The sequence below is a fragment of the Sorex araneus genome, chromosome 1 (genome assembly GCF_027595985.1).
Source record: "Sorex araneus isolate mSorAra2 chromosome 1, mSorAra2.pri, whole genome shotgun sequence".
Taxonomy (NCBI): Eukaryota; Metazoa; Chordata; class Mammalia; order Eulipotyphla; family Soricidae; genus Sorex; species Sorex araneus.
Window position 1 is genome coordinate 84,998,690 of NC_073302.1, and position 24,164 is coordinate 85,022,853.

The window sequence follows — 24,164 nt, forward strand, 5'->3', positions numbered from 1 at the left end:
ACCATATGGGATGCTGGGAATCAAACTGTCAAAACTGTGTTGGCAAAGTGCAAAGGCAAGTACCCTACCCACTCTGCTACTATTCTCACTGTTTAATACAAAGCTTTCATACATGTAATACCTATCTTGCCTTCCTCCCTCCTTCCCTCCTCCCTCCCTCCCTCCCTCCCTCCCTCCCTCCCTCCCTCCCACCCTCCCTCCCTTCCTTCCTTCCTTCCTTCCTTCCTTCCTTCCTTCCTTCCTTCCTTCCTTCCTTCCTTCCTTCCTTCCTTCCTTCCTTCCTTCCTTCCTTCCTTCCTTCCTTCTTCTCTTTCTTCTTTTTTTTCCTTCATTTTTGGACCACAACTAGCTGTATTTATGACTTACTTCTGGCTCTATGCTCAGGGATCATTTTTAAGCTCAAAAGACCATATGTGTTGCAGCACATCAAACCTATGCATGCAAGGCAAATACTTTACCCACTGCACTATTTCTCCAGCCCTTTCAGGTTAAAAATAAAGCTTGAATGTCTGAAGCTTATGTAATACATTTTTCTTAATCACTACCATTAAGGATTGGAGCCATAGCATAGCGGGTAGGGCGTTTGCCTTCCAGGTCGCTCACCCAGGTTTGATTTTTCCATCCCTCTCCAAAAGCCCGGCAAACTATAAGAGTATCCCGCCCACATGTCAGAACCTGGCAAACTATCATGCATGATTTGATATGCCAAAAATAGTAACAACAAATCTCACAATGGAGATGTTACTGGTGCCCCCTTGAGTAAATCAGTGAACAACAGGACAACAGTGCTACACTACCATTAAATCTCCTTATGTGCAGTTTACTCTATGTCTGTTGATACAAGCTTTTAGCCTGATATCACAAATTTAACATCAAAGTTTAATTTTCCTATATATATGGCCTCCTAGGTACTACTGTGGGAGTGTTTTAGGGAACACCTCCAGTGTTGTTCCGTGTGAAGGTACAATGGCTGGCTGGTCAGTGCTTGTGCTAAGTGACTTGTGCTTTATGCCGCATGACTCAAAGGAACTGAACTTGAGTCCTTAAGCATGCTAAATGTATGCTCCATGCCTTTGAGCTTTTCCCCTGGATCTTGTAATACTGTTTTATTAAGTGTGTGTGAGGGGAATACAAAGGGGAAATATCATGAACATATGTGGAAAAGGATGTGGATGTGAATAATCTTATAACTAAATTTTCTGCTGTGAACATTTATCATGGTTAATTATATGTGTAACAGCCATATGTACACATATATAAATACATTCTTTAATATTTACCAAAGAAACTGTAATTTCTTCTTTTTATTTACCTTTGTTAAGTCCCCACAGAGCATAAGAAATGCTAGAATACAAGTGATCATTGGATCCACCAATTACTGTAAAATATAGTTGAATAACCACAAAAAGCTATGACTATTGACTATCAGAAGGAAAGTTTTCTTAGCAATGAATTATTATGCCCAAAGAGGATTCTTGATCTTATACCAAGTACACATTTTTATTTTATGGATGTCCTTGGTTCTGGGACCTTCTGTTCCTCTCAGAATAATGAAAGTGACATGATCTGGGATTTCTCAGACTGGGCTAAATTCTGGTCTTGTGAAATGTGAGAACAGTGGAGGGAGCCTGGGGAGGTAAATATTAGATGTGTAATCAAGTAAAAGTACATTGTTTAAAAATTGGTATGAAATAGATCAAGTGGTACTTAATGTAGCTAATCTAAAAGAAAATAATGAACTTAAATGTGATTTAAGGAAGCTAACTCAAATTAATTTTAATCTTTTGCACTGACCAACTTTGGAAATAAATTACATATATGTAGACAGTAAGTATCACTTAGACTATTTTCAAAGATGCACTCTGTGCATCTTTTGCATTTATTTTTTTTGCATTTGTTTTGCATTTATTTTTACAGCCTATTAAGCAAGTTCATCTATAATTGCATAAAAATACAGAAAGATTAAAATAAAAAAGGTATTCTTAAAGAAACCAAAAATGATACAAGAGGTTACGCAAAGCAAATCTTTTACTCACTAACAATTTCTGTTATCAGAAGTCCCAAATCACTATTCGACCCAACCTATTTAAAAGTTAACTAAAAAATATTCTTCCTTGTACATTGCAATTATGAAATAAAATATTTCTCTTGTTATAAATGTATTTACTAAATGTAATGTTTACTGCAGTAAGTCGTCTTGACCCAGCAGGAGATCAGGAAGACTCCAAATCATTCTGGAGAGAACTGTTGGTTTGGATGTTTCTGAATTCAGTACCTCATAAATATTTTGAAAGCTATAAAATGTCATTGAATTTTGAACTCTATCATCCCTATGGAATATCCAGAGTCTTCATAACTAACTCTTATTCAGAAAGTTTGCAGCTCTTACATCTTTACTTTAACATAAAAGAGATTAAAATTATAAATTTGCTTCCATGTGAAATCTTTATTTATTTAGGAGTATTTATACTTTATTCTTCAGTTTCTAAAAGTTTGTGCTAGTTTTAAGAAATCAAAGTTTGGAAAAATTTCAAATATATTTATGATTAGTTAATTTTGTCTCTCTAAGTCCGGATTTGTGAGTGTGTGTGTGTTTGTATGTGTATGCTTTCATTCATACATGCATGTGTGTGAGAGAGAATTTTCCAATAGTTTACCCCTCAAAATTGTTATAACTGTTCAAACTAATTAGTATCATCTTGTGATACCAAATACATTTAATTATTAAAAGATCAAATACATTTAGTGTATATCTGCATAGTGGACATGCACAATATGAGTTGGTCCATATCTGAACTATAATTTATATTAACAAACTTGAAATTACTATCTTTCTTCCAATATACCTTTAGCTTCAGGAGAGAAGCTGCATTACTTATGCCTACCGCAGGTCACGACCTCTAGAATAATGCTGGTGAATATATAAGTAATTTAAATATATTTAATAACTAAAGTTCAACAAATAAAAATATGCTTGTATAAAAATAAAAAGTGTGGAAATATTCATTGTTTATTTTAATCCACCATTCTTTTTCACTTTCCAAACTCCAGTGTGCTAATAACTGCCCCATTTTGTGCTCACAGTAATTGCTTCACATAAATGAGAGCCTCTGAGAGAAGATCTCCCCATGTTATCCCCCAAAGTTGACAGTAAGAAGAGAGTTGTTTATTGGAAAACCCTGGAAAGGAAGCAAGCATACTTTATTTTATATAGAGAGCACCAGCAAAGTCCCAGAGCAGTATGCTTACATAGAAAATCTGTTTTAAAAACCACATAGCTCACAGAGTGACCCACGTTTGTATCTGACTTGGGAACAGGGATGACATGAAAATAGTCTGCAATTGCTGTAATTTAAAAAACAGAAATTTTCTGGGACTGGGGCAATAGTATAATGCGTAGGGCATTTGCCTTGCATGCATCCTATCCAGGTTGGATCCCTGGCATCCCATATGGTCCACAGAACTCTGTCAGAAGTAATTCCTGATCACAGAGCCAGGAGCAACGCCTGAACATCGCTCAGTCTGACACAAAATGAAAAAGAAATCCAGAAATTCTCTATTTGATCAACAACGATGGGTCAAAGTGAATAAACATTTCAGGTTATGTCTACATGAGCAGGTAATGAAGGCTTATAGATTCCCCAATTAATACCCAGACCAAGAAGACTCAAAATTATCTCAACCTTTTCTATGTACTACTGCACATAACCTCAAACCATTCAAAAATATGTAATTTTCAACATCCTAAAAAGAGAATTCAAATTCCAAGATAAATCATTTATTTTATCCTACTAAATGGAGGCATATATCACAACACAAATTGTATAGTGAAAGAAATTTAAAAAGTTCAGGTCTTAGAGCCAAAGAAATAGTACAGTTTAAAGTGATTGTTAGAATTTGAAAATCACCTTGTTAGTATATAGAGTTCACAATGGAAAATTAAGAATTTTGTGCTTATAGCATCACATATCCAGACTTCTGTCAACCTAGTATATCTCTTCAATATATTGTTGTGAATAAGCTATATGCCACTCAATCAAGACTTTTCCCAGCACAGTCTTTCGAGGAAAAAGATATTGGTGTATAACTGAGAGTCAATCATGAGCAACTTTGTAACTGTATATCTTATGGTAATTCAATAAAAATAAAATGTTATTGCTAATTAAATAAGGAATGAAATAAATGAATAATAAAATAAAGTGCTTGTCTTTCACCTGACCAACCCCAGTTTGAATACAGACCAAACATATGACTCACCAGAATGAGGATGATGATGCCTGAACATGAGCCAGGAATAAACTTTGAACACCATTGATTATGCCCCAAATGCTTTGAAAAAATGCATATATATATATATATATATATATATATATATTTACTGGGTTTTTTATTCACATTACTAATGTGAAATACTATGATCCATAGTCACTGCCTGTTTAGAATTCAGGCACCAACAGACTCATGACACTGAGGCCAATTTTTGTACTGCCCAGGAAGAATTTACTTCTTAATTTTTCAAATTGTTGTAAAATTCTAAATGTCATTAAATAATATTTGATGCATTGTGTGATTGTAACTCAGATATGAAAGCTTATAACTATATCTCATGATGAATCAATAAAATTTTTAAAAGTTTGTGAAATCTGAGTTTTATCACACACAATTAAGGTTTATTAGAACACAGTGGTGCCTGTTCATTTCTCTATAGTTGCTGTAGTGATATAATGGCAGAACTAAGCATTTGAGATTGAATTGTGTCTGTCCCCCAGAGTGCAAAATTATATTCTATGAATATGGTATGAATTTGATAACTTTTGGTCTTATCTAAGAAAACTTAAAATTGTAAGCTTTTATTTCTTTGTTCCCTTGATACTATCTGTTATGGTACCCTAGGATTCATTTTAGCTTATAGATGCCAGCCATTAAAGTGAGAAAATATCTTGGGCTAAAAAATGTTTCAGAACATTTTGGGTGCAAGAGGAGGCACACCCAAAAGTGGTGCACAGGGTTTGCTCTGGCTTTTGGCTCACTCCTGACTGAGTTTGGGGTAACGAGCATACAATGGGTTGCATGCATGCAAGAAAAGCACCCTATTCTCTTACAGTTGCCCTGGCCCCACAACATTTTTGAGATTTTTATTTTCTTTAAGCAGAATATATTTGGTTGGAAGCAGTCTTTCAAATATCTAATTAATGATTTCACTGCAGGTATACCTGAGGGAACAGGCGTCCTATATTTGAGTTCATATCTGTCACAAAGAAATTGGTGAAAGTCAGAATGCAGTCAGGTGACCAAGGATTTGTTGTGAGAGGGAAAAGAAAAATAAATGCGCCCACACACACGCACACACACACACACAAAATGAAGACAAATGGTATGGTTTGTGTCAGATTCCAAATGTAAGTAAAATTATGTGACTCATAATAAGTTATTATTCATGCTCTTAACAATGCCTATGACTGCTTAAACACAAAATTGCCATTTACCTTCATTAGTTCATATGCATTTTGACACTCCAACAATAGGAATGGGACAATTTCCTTATTAATTGTCTGATAAGATTTGAAAAAAAAGTAATGTTTTTAGTCCCTAGTCATGAGAGAATGTGCCAAAAAAAATTTTTTTTCTATACCAGATATGGACATGTTCTATGTAACCCAGCAGTACAGTTGGTAAGGTGTTTGCCATGCACTTGTCAACCTGGTTAGATTCCTGACTACCCAGAAGGTTTCTCAAGACTTGCTTGGAGCAAAACGGAATGCCCTTCCACAGAGGCGGGGTGGAGTCAGGGGATGGGGTGGGGGTGGTGGGAGGGATACTGGGATCAATGGTGGTGGAGAATGGGCACTGGTGGAGGGATGGATATTCTATCATTGTATGACTGAAATGCAAGCACAAAAGTTTATAAGTCTGTAACTGTTCCTCATGGTGATTCATTTAAAAATTAAAATAAATAAATAAATAAATAGATAGATAATAAATAAAAGACTTGTTGTGAGTAGTCCCTGCACACATAGCCATGAGTAAGCGCTTGGTCCTGCCCGGTGTGGCTCAAAAGCTAAAAAACAAACAAACAAAAAAAAGAAGAAAAAAATTCAGATTCATATTCTCTTTGAAATTTTCCTTCTGATTTTCAAAACACTAGACTCTATTGGTACAAAAACTGTAATTTTCCATACCAATTCAGAATTTATCTTTATATATAGCTAGCATCAAAAAGGTTGTGTGACTGCTTATTTAAATCATTTAAATTTTTTTCTCAGCTTTTGGTAATAAGTTTTTGGTACTTCATGCAATCTCCTGTCTTCGCTGTCTCCTGATATGGCCTTTATAAACTATTGAATAAGCTCTTAAGCACGCTCTCACCTCTGGACTTGTATTCCCTCTTCCTGGAATACTTACACCAACTGTTTGCTGACTGTGGATTAACTTCACTGTATCACTGTATCACTGTCATCCTGTTGCTCATCAATTTGCTCGAGCGAGCACCAATAATGTCTCCATTGTGAGACTTGTTGTTACTGTTTTGGGCATATTATATGCGCCATGGGTAGCTTGCCAGGCTCTGCTGTGTTAGTGAGATACTCTGTATAGCTTTCTGGGCTCTCTGAGAGGGACGGGGCAATTGAACCCAGGTCAGCAGCATGCAAGGCAAATGCCCTACCCGCTGTGCTATCACTCCAGCCCATTAACTTATTTTATTTCTTAAATTAAAAAAAAATTCAAAATTAGTTTTACAAAACTACTCTTAGTAGTATTTCTTATGTAAAGAATTTCTAGTGAATTATTCTAAACCTTAAAATAAAGACCTGGAGTCAATAATTTTTAGGTTCTTTCAGAAAACTGAAGAAACAGGAATTCTCCAAAACCATTTCTCTGAGGTAAATGACACCTTGACACCAAAATCAGACAGAATTATCATAACAAAGAAAAAGTATACATTTATGTCCTTTATAAACTTAGATTCAAATGTGCTCCATAAAATATTATCAGATGAATCAAATAATACATCAAGAAATCATATACTATGTGTAGGTATGACTTATCCTCGTAATACAAGAGTGGTTTCTTAACATATTTAAAGTCAATGGCCACAAGCCCACAACAAATACCATACTCAATGGTGAAAAGCTGAAATCCTCTGCTCCATAAATGGGCAAAAGGTAAATTTTCTCACTATCACCACTGCTATTCAATACAGTATTAGATGTCCTTGCCATAGATATTAGGCAAAAAAGAGATAAAAAGATATTTGAAGTGGGAAAAAAAAGTCAGTTTGCAGTACGTGTTGATGACATGATACTATATACTATGCATAGAAAAGCTGAAGAAGCCATGCAAAATTTCCCAGAAACAATATATTTGTACAACAAAGTGGCAGGCTAAAGAGAGTACACACACCACATCTTTTTCTATATGCAGACAATGTAAAAGAAGACGTAGGAGCTATATATTTAAAAAAGGACTATTCAAATTGTGCCTTAGAAAATCAAGTACCTGGGAATTATACTAACAAAAATGGTGAAAGACTTATTTATACTTAGAAATCCATGAAATTCTGCTAAGAGGGGAAAGATAATATGGCAGGTAAGGTGCCTGCTTGCATTCAACAGACCTGGGTTCAAACTTTGGCACCCCATATGGTCCCTTGAGCTCTTGTAGGACTGATCCCTGTACACAGAGCCAGGATTTAAGACTTGAGTACTATATTTGGAATTTGGATAAGGCAAAAAATTCTAACACGCGCACGCACACACAGGCATATACATACACATACAACACTAAAATAAATAGAATAATGCACCAGGAAATGGAAACATAGTTCTCGTTTATGAACTCAGAGGTTAATATTCTATGGAGTAATGAAATCCCTTTTCCACAAAGAGCCAAAACTAGCATCAATTCTATAAGCCTTTAAATCATTGTTCAAGATTTTTCTTAATGTGCAGTGTCCTTGACTCTGTCAGATAACATGTTTTTCTCCATGCTTTCAGAGAATTTTTTCTTAATCTCTTTTTAAAAATCTTTCATGGAATATTTTAATTGTTTATCTTTTATAATTTTTTAATTGATTTTGAGCATACAAATTGTGACTTTTCTCTATGCTATTTTTTTTGTTGTTGATGTTGTTTTGTTTGTTTGTTTGTTTGGGGCCATATCCAGCAGTGCTAAAGCCTTGTTCCTAGCTTCATGCTGAGAGATTATTCTTGGCCTATTTGGGGTACTATATGGTATACTGGGGATAAAACCTGAGTTGGTCATGTGAAAGGTACATACCCCACCCACTGTACACTCTGGTCCTAAGATTGTGACTATATAAAACATAAATATTGTACTAATATACTATATAATACATATAGATATAGTACTAAGAACAGTACTATATAAAAAGAAAGCATTTTCAGCACCAATGAGAGACAACAGAAATTAAGGTGCTTGCTTAGCATGCAACCAGTCTTGATTCAACCTGAGGATATACAGCATACTCAAACTACTGATCATTATATATGTGCAACAACTGCTTAGCTTTATTAATCTAACTGTTCAAAGGCCAAAGGTCTTCATGACTTGCAGAAAAAACCCAAACTAGCAAAGCTGAAAAATGTCCAGACAGACATTTGATATATTATGAAAAGTACTACTGTGCTGAAATCAAATAGATCAACAAAAACATCTTTCCTGATCAAAAACTAAATGACAATTTTTGTTTGTTTGGGGCTAAATCCAGTTTTGCTCAAGGATTACTCCTGGCTCTGCAATCAAGGATCATTAAGTTGTGTGCAAAGCAATTGCCCTACCTGCTGAACTCTCTCCAGACTCATTAATGCCAAATTTTGCCATGTCTTCCCACCTCTTAAAAGTAATTAGAATTGTATTTCATGCCAATGCAGCTACTTATGTTAAATAAATCTCTCAGTATTAGGATATTATAGGTAGGGGAGTGAGAGAAAGAGAGAGAGAGAGACAGAGATAGTGCATCAGTTCATTTCTACTTATGTTTTCATTGGAATGCTTGACATTCATTGATTTGAAATTTACTTCTCTTACATCTTTAGATGGGATTCTATCTAAAATTTAATTTGACATTAAAATTTTCTTTAAAAGTCAAACACTTCTAAAAAAATCAAACACTTCTTTCTCAACTGACTGATTCTCAGTAATATGTACACTGGCATTAAGTTTTGAAATTTTAAAGAACTCCTGAAGTGCATTATTTTCTTTTATTCATAACCTCTGGCACACAATGTAAATATAGAAATGGAATTTCAAGACTAGAGAGAATGAAATCCAATCTATGCATAAAACCTAAGAATTTAAATCAAAATTTAAACTTCAAGTCTTAAGCTGTGTGGCCAGGATACCATAACTAATAGCAAAAGGCCATAAGTACCGAAGAAGCAACAAGTCTCACTTACATTCTGGCAGGAAACTCCCCTGGTAGAAAGAGTTCCAGGGAATAGAAGACCTCAAAGCCAAACTGTACGGATGAGAAAACTAATTGTGTACCTCAGGACAACGTGGACAAAGCTGATGGACATTACTCCATTTCTGTATTTTTAAGTGTCTCTGAAAATGACTTAAAGCATTTTAGCTTCACTTGCAAGCTGAAAGAGATGCCCAGATGAAATTCATGTGAGTTTGGTAAGTCTTCCCAATGTTTCTAATAAATCAGTGCATTAATGCCATTTGTCATCATACTAGGGTTTTTGATGACAAAACACCCTTGGAGCCAAGGTTCTCCTAAAATTTGGGAATTTTACCAAATTATGAGAGTTTGACAGAGGATTACTTTTCCAAACTATTACTCCATTAAACTCTTAATACCTTCTATTAATTTTTAACATTGTTATGCACAAATGTGACTTTTGAAAATCATTTACACTATTGCAGAAACAGTGATGGTTTAGGGACCGAAGTGATAGTACAGTAGGTAGGCACCTGTCTTACATGCGGCCAACCAGAATTCAATCTCGGCCACTATACATAGTCCTTTCAAGCCTGCCAGAAATGAACCCTCTTCAGAGTTAGGAGCTAGTCCCGAATACCACTGGTGTGGCCCCCAAACAAACAAACAAAGTGATGTTTTTGGTGTTACACAAATCAATGTTCAAGCTGAAAGAACAGTGAGACGAGGCATTCTTTAAGCAAACATAAATCATTTGGCCTTTTTGATCATTTGAAAGCCTCACTCTCTTCTCCCTGTGACCAGATATTAAAAGAAAGAAAATATTTTTAACGAAGCATCTTGGTGACAGTGAGGATTTTCTCTGTTAACTACTCCTTTATCAGTCAAAGACAGGCAGCCTCCTGGAGCCATGTAATCAGCCTTTAAAACATGCTGAGGTAATTCATTGTAGGGCAGCATAAAGATTGGGATGAGTGATTATTCTCTCACTAGCTCCCTACAGGGAAGTCCCATATGCATCTATAGATTATTTATTATTTGAACGATTGCATAGGAAATTATTCCACATGGAAATTATTTGCCAGGTAAAAGGAAACACCCTAGTAAACAAGAGTACATTTTCTTGACAAAAATGAAGAGAGAACATGCAAAAAAAAGCCCCCTGGGATGTATCCATAAATTATCCTGCAATGTCAATGCCTGAGGAGAAGTACAGTATGTTAACCACACTCAAGCTAGGCACCCCAAGCCCTGAAATAAGTGCTTTGAGGCCAAGATAAATTATTGAAGCTATTAGGCAACATTTCAATTTTAGAGATGTAGACTGGAGAAATAGCATAGCGGGTAGGGCGTTTGCCTTACATGTGGCCAACTCGGGTTCGATTCCCTCGTCCCTCTCGGAGAGCCTGTCAAGCTACTGAGAGTATCCTGCCTGCACAGCAGAGCCTGGCAAGCAACCTGTGGTATATTTGATATGCCTCCCCCCAAAAAAAAACAGTAACAACAAGTCTCACAATGGAGATGTTACTGGTGCCCCCTCCAGCAAATTGATGAACAATGGGGATGACAGTGATACAGTGCTACAGACGGATTCATTGTTTCACCATATTGCTTAATCTAAACAATATGGGTTGTTGACTCTGCATTGTAGTGGGAAGTGCAAAATGTACCCAAACACGTAACAGGCATAGTAGTTTGGGGCACTCCCATCACTCAGTCTTCTGTGTGCTTTATGATACTAATCAGTAATCTGGAAATGTTGTAATTATTCCCTTTACTCATATTACTTATAGTAACATAATGCCAATCCCTTTTCCACATTTTACTCTCATATTTTTGTTTCTTACAATTTATATTTTTGTATTTTATTTTTGGCTTTTGGGGTCACACCCGGCAATGCACAGAGGTTATTCCTGGCTCTGCACTCAGGAATTACTCCTGGCGGTGCTCAGGGGGCCAGATGGGATGCTGGGAATAGAACCCAGGTTGGCCTCATGCAAGGCAAACGCCCTACCCGATGTGCTATCACTTTAGCCCAATTTTTATTTCTAAAAAGACATTTCCAGGGGGGGTGGAAAGTGTGGTTATCTAAAGCACAGTTGTACTAATTTACTTATTCTGATTTTGAACATATTCTCGTATAATCCCTGCTAAAGGTATTAGCCAAAATCTAAATATTTTCACATTTCTTCTGAGTTCAGGATTCTCATGGATCCCACATCATCAATTTTATGAGTTTATATTCTGGTCATGCAATTTGATACAATTTTGTGGTCAGAATTGGAGAAAATGCTTTACTCTGGTAAAATCGATTACTTAAATAATATCTTTAGCACGGTAGCACTGTCACCCCGTTGTTCATCGATTTGCTCGAGTGGGCACCAGTAAAGTCTCCATTGTGAGACTTGTTGTTACTGTTTTTGGTATACCAAAAACGCCCCGGGTAGCTTGCCAGGCTCTGCAGTATGGGCAGGATACTCTTGGTAGCTTTCCGGGCTCTCAGAGAGGGATGGAGAAATCTAACTCGGGTCAGCTGCATGCAAGGCAAACGCCCTACCCGCTCTGCTATTGCTCCAGCTTCAAATAATATCCTTACAATGTTAACATTAAATATGTCTTTCTTTTTAGTGTGCATTTTTTGTAATACATTTGAATGTCTCTATATAGAATCATATCAGTCATATGTGTTTCATTATTGCCAAAGAAATATTATGACATTGATCTTGTTGTATTCCTTAAAGTCACATGTTCATGTATGCAGAACAAAGGAAAATAGTGGCTAATTTTATTCTTAAAGAAAAAAATAAATTTGAAACAATATTGTTTTCCCTCTGTAATTTTTTAAGTTTTCTCATTTTGTTATAGTGAATACAAACCATCTTGTTTGTATTTTTCTGAACAGTTCAGGTACCATTGTGAAGAAATAAAACAAAATGTTTTGACTCTATTCTCTAGTTCACTCTGGGAGATACTCTAAAAACCATATGTGGTTCCAGGGATTGAAATCCAGTTAGTTGCATGCAAAGCTGTAAGTCAATAAAATGACGGTGTGCTGAAGGACAGGTGAGGGACAGAGACACAAGTCTTGGGCATTCAGTGGCAAAGAGCCACCTCCCCAGGCCAACGACGGGATGATAGTTATAGTGATAGTGATAGTAAATTTACTTCTTATAGTATTTCTAGCAATGTCATTTTGTATGAGCACAGTAAGAGATATATCAAGCTTAAAGTTTCCAAGCCCCTTCCTGGGGACATCTTGCTATATATTCCAAACCTCAGGCCAGGTTTATCCTTCCTAACCCTAGCAGGGTCCTTATTTAGTTACCTCTTTTTGGGTCATGACAGAGTTTGTCCATGACCATGTTCTTAACTTATAGTGAAGTATCATGGCAATTGGCCTGGACCATTTAGATGCCAGAGTAGCTCACAGTTTGCCCTAGGTCCATCAGTCCCTTGTCAGGACCCTGCTCTTGGAGTGCTAGGAGCACTGACACTTAAGTAAATATGGATGCCCAGGAGTAAGTATTATTTTGGAGTCAATTAACTCCCATGTTGCATAGCATAGCATCAACAGTCTTCCTGTGTCTATACAAAAAGGACGTTGCTAAATAAACCATACAAATGATATAAAGGAAAGAGAAAAACAGTTTAGGATTATTAGTGCCTGGTGTAATTGGGTATGCCTCAATTACACTGTTGTGGGAATGGCTCAATAAATTTAAACTCCCCATGAGAAGAGCAAGGCTAACCCTGTGTTATCCAATGCAAAGCAAGTGCCCTAACTTCTGTACTATCTCTTAAGATCCATAACATAGTGTTTTGTTTATTTAATCATATGGCATTAAAATTTATCCAAATAAAAATTGTAATGACTACATAAAATCTATTTCTACATATATATTTTTCTTATTCATGAATTTTCACTGATATGTATTTTCACTTTATAAATAAAGACATCTAAACACATTTATATATAAATGTTTTTACATTGTGATTAATTTCTAAGAGAGATTCTTAGATATATGTTACAATTCATGAGCATTTTTAATATTCATTAATATTAAAAGAACCATGCTACTCACAGATTTGTATGAATTTTATTATCTTCCACCAGAGTCTCTGAGGTATTCTGTACAAACATCCATTTGAATGTGAACATTTAAATACTGATACATAATTTTTAATTTAAATTTCTAAGCAGCATTGAAATTTCTGTAGTACTTGAAGAGGACAACTCAACTTCTGTCTTTATGTGCTTAAGTGCATTAATTTTATTGTGAGTTTGTTAGCTGTTATTTTCTGTGCTTTGTGGGTACTTAGTATGAAATCTAGTTCCAGGTATTCTAGCAGTGTCCCAATGCTCCCATTATCATGCTAGTATTCTTGACACTATTGAGTCCTGGCAGCAATGACTACCTTAGGGCTATTCTAGGTCTGGCTAGACTATGGGTGCCGGGAGAATGCCTTGGCTCTGTGTGAGGTCAGTGGGAAGTCCAGGAAGTAGCGAGAGCTTGCAGGTTGAGGGGGAAGAGAGAAAGAGGAGAGGTCTGTGGTCCAGAGACAGGTGTGGACAGCAGTCAGGTTGGGGCAAAGTTGGGTGACAGAGAGCAGCAGCATCGAGTCTGGTTTGATGTTTGCCTATGGCACATACACACCACTTTAATGTTTGTTATCCCCTTTCCTGACAGGCTTTTGTTTGTGTTTGCTTCTCTTGTCCAGATCCCAGATAGAGCCTTGCCCACTATGTCTCTATATTAAAAGGAATCAAGATTTAAAAAGTTTTATTTAGATATTTATACTTTATTGTCATGTGTCTTTATTTTTATAGTGAATCTTTGAAAGACTGAAATTATACACTACCTTATAACTTTTCATTCTTATCATAAGACAAATTTTCTAACTACATATCTCTAAGTGTCATTATTTTTCACCAACACTTTTCTAATTTTTCTGTTTAATCAGATTTTTAAAAAGGAATAGCCTTAAGCAAAGATTTAGTTATTAGAATGTTACAAATTACTAGCATTTGGGGACTTTACTACATATTTGTTTTGTTCAATGGTCTACCAACAACCCCCAAAAGTGGTTTTCCCTAATTTTTGCAGATCACCATTCCTTGGAACTTCTTTTGTGTAACTTTCAGCAAAGCATCACTGGGTACACATTTTATGGAATCCAGTGCTAAGAAAAGACTCATTATCTGTTGCTCAAAAACCACTAAGAATTTCAATATGGTGACAGTGTATCCAAATATCTGGCCTCTTCTTGAGGCTGACTCTGAGATGGCACAGTTTGTACACTTGTGAAAGGTGTCAAGAATCCAATTGTCAAATGAAACTAGCTTCATCAAATTTTTTTAAAGCCTGTCTTTATAAAATTAAACAATAAGAACAACTTTTCTTAAAATGGCAGATGGAATCTTGTAATCAGCCTATGTCAAAAGCAATAGCTTGTTAAATCTGATATTAAAAAACAATTTATAAATGAGAAGCTTATCAATATCTTCTGTATTTAAATGCCATTGAATGACATGGTTCTTGTCTTAAATAATGTTGACTTTTGTATTTAATGCTTACTTTTGAGCTACTTAATGAAATCAAAATAACTATTGTGACATTGAAATTTAAAGGATTATTCCTTAAAAGAAACTACATTAATAAAGAAGTACAGTAATTAGTCTACCAACACAAAAGTGTAAAATAATGCCATATCCTTAGACATTTTTCTATTCAAGAAAGAATAAAAAAAGTAACTCAGGTCTTTAAATAGACTTAGGCCTTAAATTGATTTTCAGATATATCTCATGAAAAAACTTTCATTTTAGCAGTAAATATGCAAATGTAATAATATATTTGAACTTAGTAATCTGATATAAAATTTAATAGCTCAAGCTAAGAAGTTAAGTTATATCCTGATTAGTAGTTCTTATCTGTAAGAATGGGATGTGAATTGATAATATGTAATTCTAGGCTTTCACTGAATGTAAATTACATGTCATGTAACAGTGCCCAATCCTCTGATAAGAAGAGAGACTGGTCAGATAAGAAAGAGAGAAGGCAGATAAGGGGGAGCAAATAAAAAGAGAGAAAAAAAAACCCAAGAGACTTGAACCATCAGACTGAGGTTTCCTGTGTAAATATCAGGCTATTTAATTTCAGAGAAAGACAAGGTATTAGAATAATGGATCAAACCAAAGATAGAAATGTGTAGCTGGAAATATGGATTATAATTCAAGTTCTTTCAGTAACTGTGTAATTGTGTCAGATTTCCACTTATTTCTGTTTATTTTCTTCTCATGCAAATGAAGAAAATTAAAGAGGACTTCTAGTACTTTGATACTCTGAATTTATGTGACAGCTCTTAAGAAAAATTATATAACAGTGTAGACACAGTATTTTCTTTCTTAGCCCTTTTTTTGACAAATCACTGACATCAATATTTTCCATCAATTTGCATGTTTCAGGTTTCTTAGTACACACATATGCACACACATATATAGTATGCAAATGGATATGGATACATATGTATATTATACATGTACTTTTATATGGTGACTTGGGTAAAGTTAAGAGTAAGGGGTGCAGCCTAGAGAAAACTGTGCTTCTATCTCTCTGCTCAATGCACCTCAGTTATTGGGGAAGAGCCTGCTGTGAGTTAGAACTGAGAAAGTTAGTTCTGAGCATTTGGGTGGCATGGACACTAGTTTCTCACCAGGTGCATGAGGCAGCTGTCAAACTGCACTTGAAATCCACTTTTTCAGAGTGAAAAACAAGAACCTATTCCCACCACCTGAGTTTTCAGGATCCCATAGGTTCAGCTTCGGGTGAAGAATTGCTCTTTCAGGAAAAGGACAGGCTGACCTAACATTGGCACAGACAGTACAGATATATTGCCGTTTTCCGTGGTGCAGTTTCAAGACGAGACCACAATAGTGAAGTAAAAGAGTTTCATTCAAAGACATTCACTTAGCCCCTTTGTTGTAGATGAACTATCCATAAAACTGGATGTTTAACTCAATACTCTCAATTCAGTCCCGTGGTTTTCTGATCTATCTTTACTCTAGTGCTAAGAAGTTTTGATTACTATAACTTTGTAGTATGGTTCAAAGTTATAAAATGCAATTTCTCCCATCTTAATTTTTCCTTAGAATTACTTGGGATAATTGGGGAGTTTCATAGTTCCATACAAATTTTAGTAGAAATTGTTCCGAGTTGTGGAAAAACACTATTGAAATTTTAATGGCTATTGCATTGCATCTGTATAATAGATTCTGCATCTATTGTGATTCTGTATAATATAATCTGTACAATAGATTCTGTATCTATTCTGATTCTGTATAATATAACTGTATAATATATTCTGTTACTCTAGGAAGGACAGAATTTTGGCAGTATAGATACTTCCAATCCAAAAGTAGGAAATGACTTTCCATTTTCTTGTGTTGTATTCAATTTATCTTAGAAGTGATTTGTGGTTTTCACTGTATAAGTCTTTAACTTTCCCTGTTTATTCCAAGAAATTTTATGTTTTGAATATAATTTTGAAAGAGGTAGTCCTTTAAATTTTTGTGTATCGATTTTGTAACCTGCTACCTTACTCTATTAATACTTATATTTCTAATATTTTTGTTTGTGTGTTTGAGGAGTCCTTAGGGCTTCCAATGTATAGTATCTTTGAAATGTATAGTGTCTGTCATCTGCAAATAGTAATAGTTTGGCTTATTTTACAATTAGGATCATTTTGATATATTTTTATTTCCTGATTGCTGTGGCAAGGACTTCCACACCATGTTAAATAAGAATGGTGAAGGTGAATAGTCTTGCCTTGTGTTGATCTCTGGAAAAAGATTTTAAGATTTTCACCATTAACTATTAAATCAGCTGTGGTTTTATTAGATGGACATTATTATCTTGAGGTGTGTTCTTTCTCTTTTTCTGATTTTTAGAGGGTTTGTCTCACCATGGTACTGAATATTATCAAAAGTCTTCTCTGCATCAACTGATATAACCATATGATTTTTATTTCTTCATTTGATATGGTGCATTATATTAATTTATTAACATTTATTGACATATCATTGTATTCTTGAATACACCATACCTGATCTTGGTGTATAAGCCTTTTGATACACTTCTGTATTTGGTTCTCTGGAATCTGTATATTGGTTTTGACTAGGGATACTGGTCTGCAATTTTCTAGTGATGTCTCTGTCAACTTTTGATATAGTGTAATAATGGCTTCTTAAAGCTATTAGGGAGGATTCTTATTGCCTCAGTATTTTTGAAATGCTTGAAGACTATGGGAACTAAGTACTCTTCAAAGTTTTAATAAAACTCACTGGTAAATCCATTTGAACCTGTGATTTTCTTTTAAGGGAAATTTTAAAAGAATCCTTTTAATTTCTTTACTTAACACTGATATATTTAGATTGTCCATTTCTTCTTGGTTCAATCATGGAAGTTCATGTGATTCTAGTAATTTGTCTATTTCTCTTAGGTTCTCAAGCTTGGTGTTATAAAGTTATTTATAATAGCGTCGAGTTTTGTTTTGTTTGCTTGAACGTATGAGGTGCCTGCTATAATTTCTTCATTTTAATTCAGATCCTCTTAATTTGTTTTGTATCCTTTATTTTTTATTGGTGAGCTAAGGGTTTGTCAATCTAGTTTACTCTTTCAAGATATCAACTTCTAGACTTGTTAATACTTCGTATCATTTTCTGTATCATTGATTTATGTTTTGATTTTTATTATCCCCTGCCATCTAATTACTTTAGAATACATTTGTTGTTCTTTTTCTAGTTTACCTAGCTGAGATATTATGTAGGTGAATTAAGAATTTTCTTTCTTTCTGGTGTGCAATAAGCTTTCCCCTGAATAAGGAAAAACCTTAGAATCTTGATGGTCCTTTCATATTCTTATCATTGCCTTTAGATTCCCAACAGCTTCTCATTTTCTAAGGAGATCCAGTGTTCCCAAGATAGAGTCCCAACTTATTCATTTCTGGAGAGCTCAGTATTTGCATCTCAGAGAGATATGGTATTCATGCCTTTGTACATCTTCAGTTAGGCAATTTATGATTACTTTTACTCTTTCCAAAATCTCATTGTCAAGCTCCTCCCCTCCAAAACTTGCAAAATATCTGCAAAGTTATTAGGAATAACTTTGACACTGAAACACACATGTATATCTCTATATATGTTAAACTTATGATACATCTGTTTAATATATATAAAATTTACGTATATATCCGTCTGATGTATATAAAATACTAACACCACATATACACATATTTATACACATATGTGTGATCTCATTATATATAACATATAGTATAAGTATGTAGTATATGTATTATATATAGTACATATATACAAATATATTGTATATATTACATGTACATATAATACATAGGTATCACCTGTCATCCCATTACTCATTGATTTGCTCCAGCAGGAACCAGTAATGTCTACATTCATCCCTGTCATGTGCTAGTGGAGCCCAAAGGCATCTTCTTGCACCAGGAACAAAAAGAGCCTCAAACCCTTCATTAAGAAAACAATGCCTGGACGAATCAGTCAGAATGGGAGACGTGTGCAGGAAGTAGATAATGGATTAAACATGATGACCTCTCAGTGTCTGTGTTACAAGCCATAAAGCCCAAAAGTAAAGAGAGAGTATGGGGAATATTGTCTGCCATGGAGACAGGGGGAGGGTGAGAAAAGAGGGGTATACCCAGGATATTGGTGGTGGGGAATGTGCACTGGTGGAGGGATGGGTGTTTGATCATTATGAGATTGTAACCCAAACATGGTCGAGGAATACGACCGATTGGTTCAGCACCTCCATGTCTGTGCGAAGAATGCCGAGAGTGAGAAAGCCGCAAATAGACTTATGTCTTTGGAAACTCTCGAGCTCATTCATCAACGTGGTTTGGCGCGAGCCTCAGACAACCAAAAGCTAACATCCGAGCTCACAAAGCTGTGCAGAGATGTGATAAATGAAGATCTCAAAGAGAGAAGAGCAGCAGTGTTGGCCAGTGCAGCAGTAGCTGGGAAAAGTATTCGCAACGTGCACCTGTCCTTCGTCAACTACAAGACCAAAATGACTGCCCTCCGACGTCCCAATGGATCTATCACATCCTCGAGAAAGGCAATGGAGAAAATTATTCACAACTTCTACTCGGATGTCTTTGACAGCCATGTCCACCTGCCCACATACCAAATTCCACAGGATGAATATGTCGTTTCCAACGTTCTCCCTTCTGAAATCCCACATGCCATTTCGTTGGTAAAGACACAAACAGCATATGGTCCAGACAAGGTCAGACCTGAACACCTGAAGAATCTGCTGCCAGTACTCATCAATACGCTGGCCCAACTCTTTACACACTACCTGTTTGAACGCAAGGTTCTGTCCCAGTGGAAAACCAGTAGGACCGTTCAGTTGTACAAGAAGGGAGACATCCACGACATTGGCAACTATCGCCCAATCTGCCTGCTGTCTGTCGGCTACAAGTTGTTCACTCGTGTCATCCTGAATAGAATAGGCAGAACACTAGACAAAGGACAACCATGTGAGCAAGCCAGGTTCCGAAGGGGATTCAGCATGATAGACCATATCCACACAGTGACCAAACTCATTGAAGTTTTGCGAGAGTTCAAGATGCCACTCTGTCTAATGTTTGTCGACTTAGAGAAGGCCTTCGATTCTGTTGAGACTGAGGCGGTCATTGAAGCCCTAGCCAAACAGTGCATTCAAACTCAGTATATCAAAATGCTCCACAAACTGTATTGTGGATTCACCACCAGAATCTCACCATTCTACAAGGAAGTGATCATTGATGTAGAGAGAGGGGTGCAGCAGGGTGATACCATTTCACTGAAACTCTTCAGTGCCGCCCTCGAGAACATCATATGACAACTGGAATGGGAAGGAATGGGAGTGAAGATAGACGGCCGGCAATTACACCACCTCTGCTTCACTGATTACATCATTCTCATAACACCAAATATTAGCCAAGTGGCACAAATGCTGGCTGACTTCGACCCGAGTATGGAAAGGTCGGATTGCAGCTGAATCTCAACAAGACAATGTTCATGAAAAACGAACTGGTCCCTGAAGCTCCATTTGCTCTCAATGGAATGAACATATTCTAATGCAACAGCTATGTGTACCGGGGTTGAGAAATCAACATGAGGTACGACTTGGTGCCAGAACTGCGCAGGAGGAAGAGAGCAGCGTGGAATGCATTCAAGACTGTTGAAGAGGTGGTTAAGAGAACAAAGAACCTCTGACTCCAGACACATCTTTTTGATTCCACAATTCTTCCTGCACTAACATATGCCTCAGAGACCTGGGCCCTACGCAAACAGGATGAGAATGCTATTAGGGTATCCCAGAGAGGAATAGAAAAAGCTATGCTCGGAATATCATGTCTCACTCAAGCAAGAGAAGGAATCCGGAGTTCTGACCTCCATTGACAGTCAAAAATTAGGGATGCTGTCTCATTTGCCAAGGCATCAAAAATCAGATGGGCTGGTCATGTAATTAGATTCAGAGACGACCTGTTACCAACTGGATTCCATGGGATGTCAGAAGACCTCGTGGCTGCCCACCAACTAGATGGCTAGATTTCTTCATCAAATCCCTGAATGAATGATTTCAGGCTCTTCCTGTGCCTGGAGCAAGCAGATATCATTGGTCTGCACTAGCTCGCAACAGGGACAAATGAAGATGTTACTGGCGCCCCCTCGAGCAAATCGAAGATCAACGGGTCTACAAGTGATACAAGTCAACCAAAACATGAATGCTTGTAACTATCTCACAGTGATTTAATAAATTTTTTAAAAAATTTATAAAAAAGTGTCATGATGAAGAAGTCTGATCATCTCATAGGTGGGCGACCAGGCATTCTTTTGACGTTTTATGGAATCAAGTCAGTAACAGCACTAGTTCAGTGGTCATCTCCAAATTGCATTACATATGAATGTAATGTAACAGCCTATATGAATTTTGATGCCTTGGCAAATGAGACAGCGTCCCTGATTTTTGATCGTTCATGGAGTTTGGAACTCCAGATTCCTTCTCTCACTTCAGTGAAATGTGATATTCCAAGCATAGCTCTTTGGATTCCTCTTTGGGAGACCCAAATATTGTTCTTAACCTGTTTTTGCAGTTCCAAGTCTCTGAGGCATATGTTAGTGCAGGAAGAATGGTGGAGTTGAAAAGATGTGCCCCAAACCGGAGGTCTTCGTCATCTTCACAACTTCTTCAACACTCTTGCAGGTGTTCCATGCCGCTCCTTTTCTCTTACGTAGCTCAGGTGCTAGGTCATTTGTCATGTTGAGTTCTTGACCTAGGTACACATAACTGCTGCATTCGGTGATGTTCAGTCCATTGAGAGCAAATGGAACATTAGGGACTAGTACGTTTCTCATGAACATTGGCTTGGTGAGATTCAGCTGTAGTCTGATATTTCCACACTCAGGTCAAAGTCGGCCAGCATTCGTGCTGCTTGGCTAATGTTTGGTGTTATCAGAATGATGTCATCAGCGTAGCAAAGGTGGTGTAGTTGCCGACCATCTATCTTCACTCCCATTTCTTCCCATTCCAGTCATTGCATGATATTCTCGAGGGTGGCACTGAACAGTTTTGGTGAAATATCACTCCGCCGAACCCCTCTCTTTACATTGATGATCACTTCCTTGTAGAATGGTGAGATACTGGTGGTGAATTCATAATGTAGCTCATGGAAGATCCTGATGTACTGTGTTTGAACACCCTGTTTGGCCATGGCTTTGATGACCACTTCAATCTCAACAGAATGAAAGGCCTCCTTTAAATCAATGAACATTAGGCAGGGCGGCATCTTGAACTCTCTCAAAACCTCAATGAGCTTGGTCACTGTGTGGATATGGTCAATTGTGCTGAATTCCTTTTGGAACCCGGCTTGCTCACATGGTTGTCCTTTGTCTAGTATTCCACCAATCCTATTTAGGATGACTCGAGTGAATAACTTGTAGACAACGAACAACAGGCAGATGGGGCAATAGTTGCCGATGTCATGGATGTCTCCTTTCTTGTACAACAGAATGGTCCTGCTGGTTTTCCATTGGGATGGAACCTTGCATTCAGACAGGTAGTGTGTGAAAAGTAGAACCAGTGTTTTTACGAGTACTGGAGGCATAGTCTCCAGGTGTTCGGATCTGACCTTGTCTGGACTGGGTGCTGTATGCTTCTTTACCGACATATAGGTATATATGTTTATTACATACACATGTGTATTGTGTATGTACTATATGTTAGATATATAGTACAAAGTTAAGTTATCTTGTAGTCCTGTTTAGATCTCTAACATTGCATATGGTTTCTTGAGTAACCAAACAATCCAGAATAACTTTGGGCCATAACCAGATGTGCTCAGTACTTTAAGAGAACCTAAAGTTTTAGGATCAAGTTTTGATATAGCAAATTTTAACTAGATCTGTGATTTGTCTTTGGAACACTGTGTGAAAAATTAATGCACAAAATTCCAGATGCATTTGAGATCATTTTTTTTTTATTGTATTGATTGTTTAAATAGATCCACTTCTGTTGCAGGCTGGTGTCTTGCATCCCACACTAGTGCAATCCAACACTGATCCCGGCTCACTCTGATCTTACCCCACACTGGTCCTGTCAGATCTGTCTCTAGAGCTCTGTTGTTTTTCTCAGGCTGCTGATGTTGTGTTAAATGCTCAGTACTCTTTCAGTGTACTCCCTGTTTTCTAGCCGTGTGTGTGTGTGTGTGGGTGTGTGTGTGTGTATAAACTGCTGCTTTCTCTGCCATCTACCTAGCTGCAGGGCCAAGAAGGAAGTTACTTGTCCAATGTCATTCTTTAGTTTAGTTATCCTTATCCTAAGCTATATTCCTGCTTCCATAATGGTTTTTATCTCTTGCAGACAAGATTTAAAATGAATAAGCTCATTAACAAGCCATGGTCCAGAGGCTCATAAATAAATCTTAGGAGAGATAAGCAAGCTGAAGAGATATTTTGGACCCCCCAAATACGATCCAGTTAAAAATTTAACTACATCTACATCTCCGCATCAAAATTTTACAGTTCCTGGAACATGCAGCTGAATACAGTTCAACATCTCATACTCTGTACTTTTGATAAACCAGGAGTAGCACAGCACATTGCATGGGATGTAAAGTAGAGGGCAACCAATCTTCATTAAGAAAATATTAACACACAAGGCTTAATTAAACTGTAACAACATTTTAGTAATCACTTGTAGAAGGGCTTAATTGTTCCAGGGTGAGAACCAACTATCTTCACACACTTTCTTTTAAGGGAGTCATTTTTTGATCATTTTTAGTGAATCATTTATAACATGCAATAAAAAAATAAGTTATTTAGGGCTTGCTGTTGGGTCAGGCTTCGGTGGTGGCTGGGAAAATTGGAAATAATGGTGGTGGGAGGGTATAATGGTGGTGAGATTGTTGATGGAATATTTAATGTAATATATCATCATAACCAACTTTAGAAAAATAAAATGAAAATAAAAATAAAGTGATGTTAGAGAAAAATTTAAAAAACAAAATAGAAAAATAAATAAAATGAATAATGGGGTTATTAAAATTATTTGCAGAGGACCCCTGAGGCATAGTACAGGGGGTAAGACACTTGTCTTGCATGCTGTCTTCCTGGGGTTGACCCTATCACCCCATATGGACTCCATATGGTATGGCCAGCAGTCATTCCTGAGTACAAAGC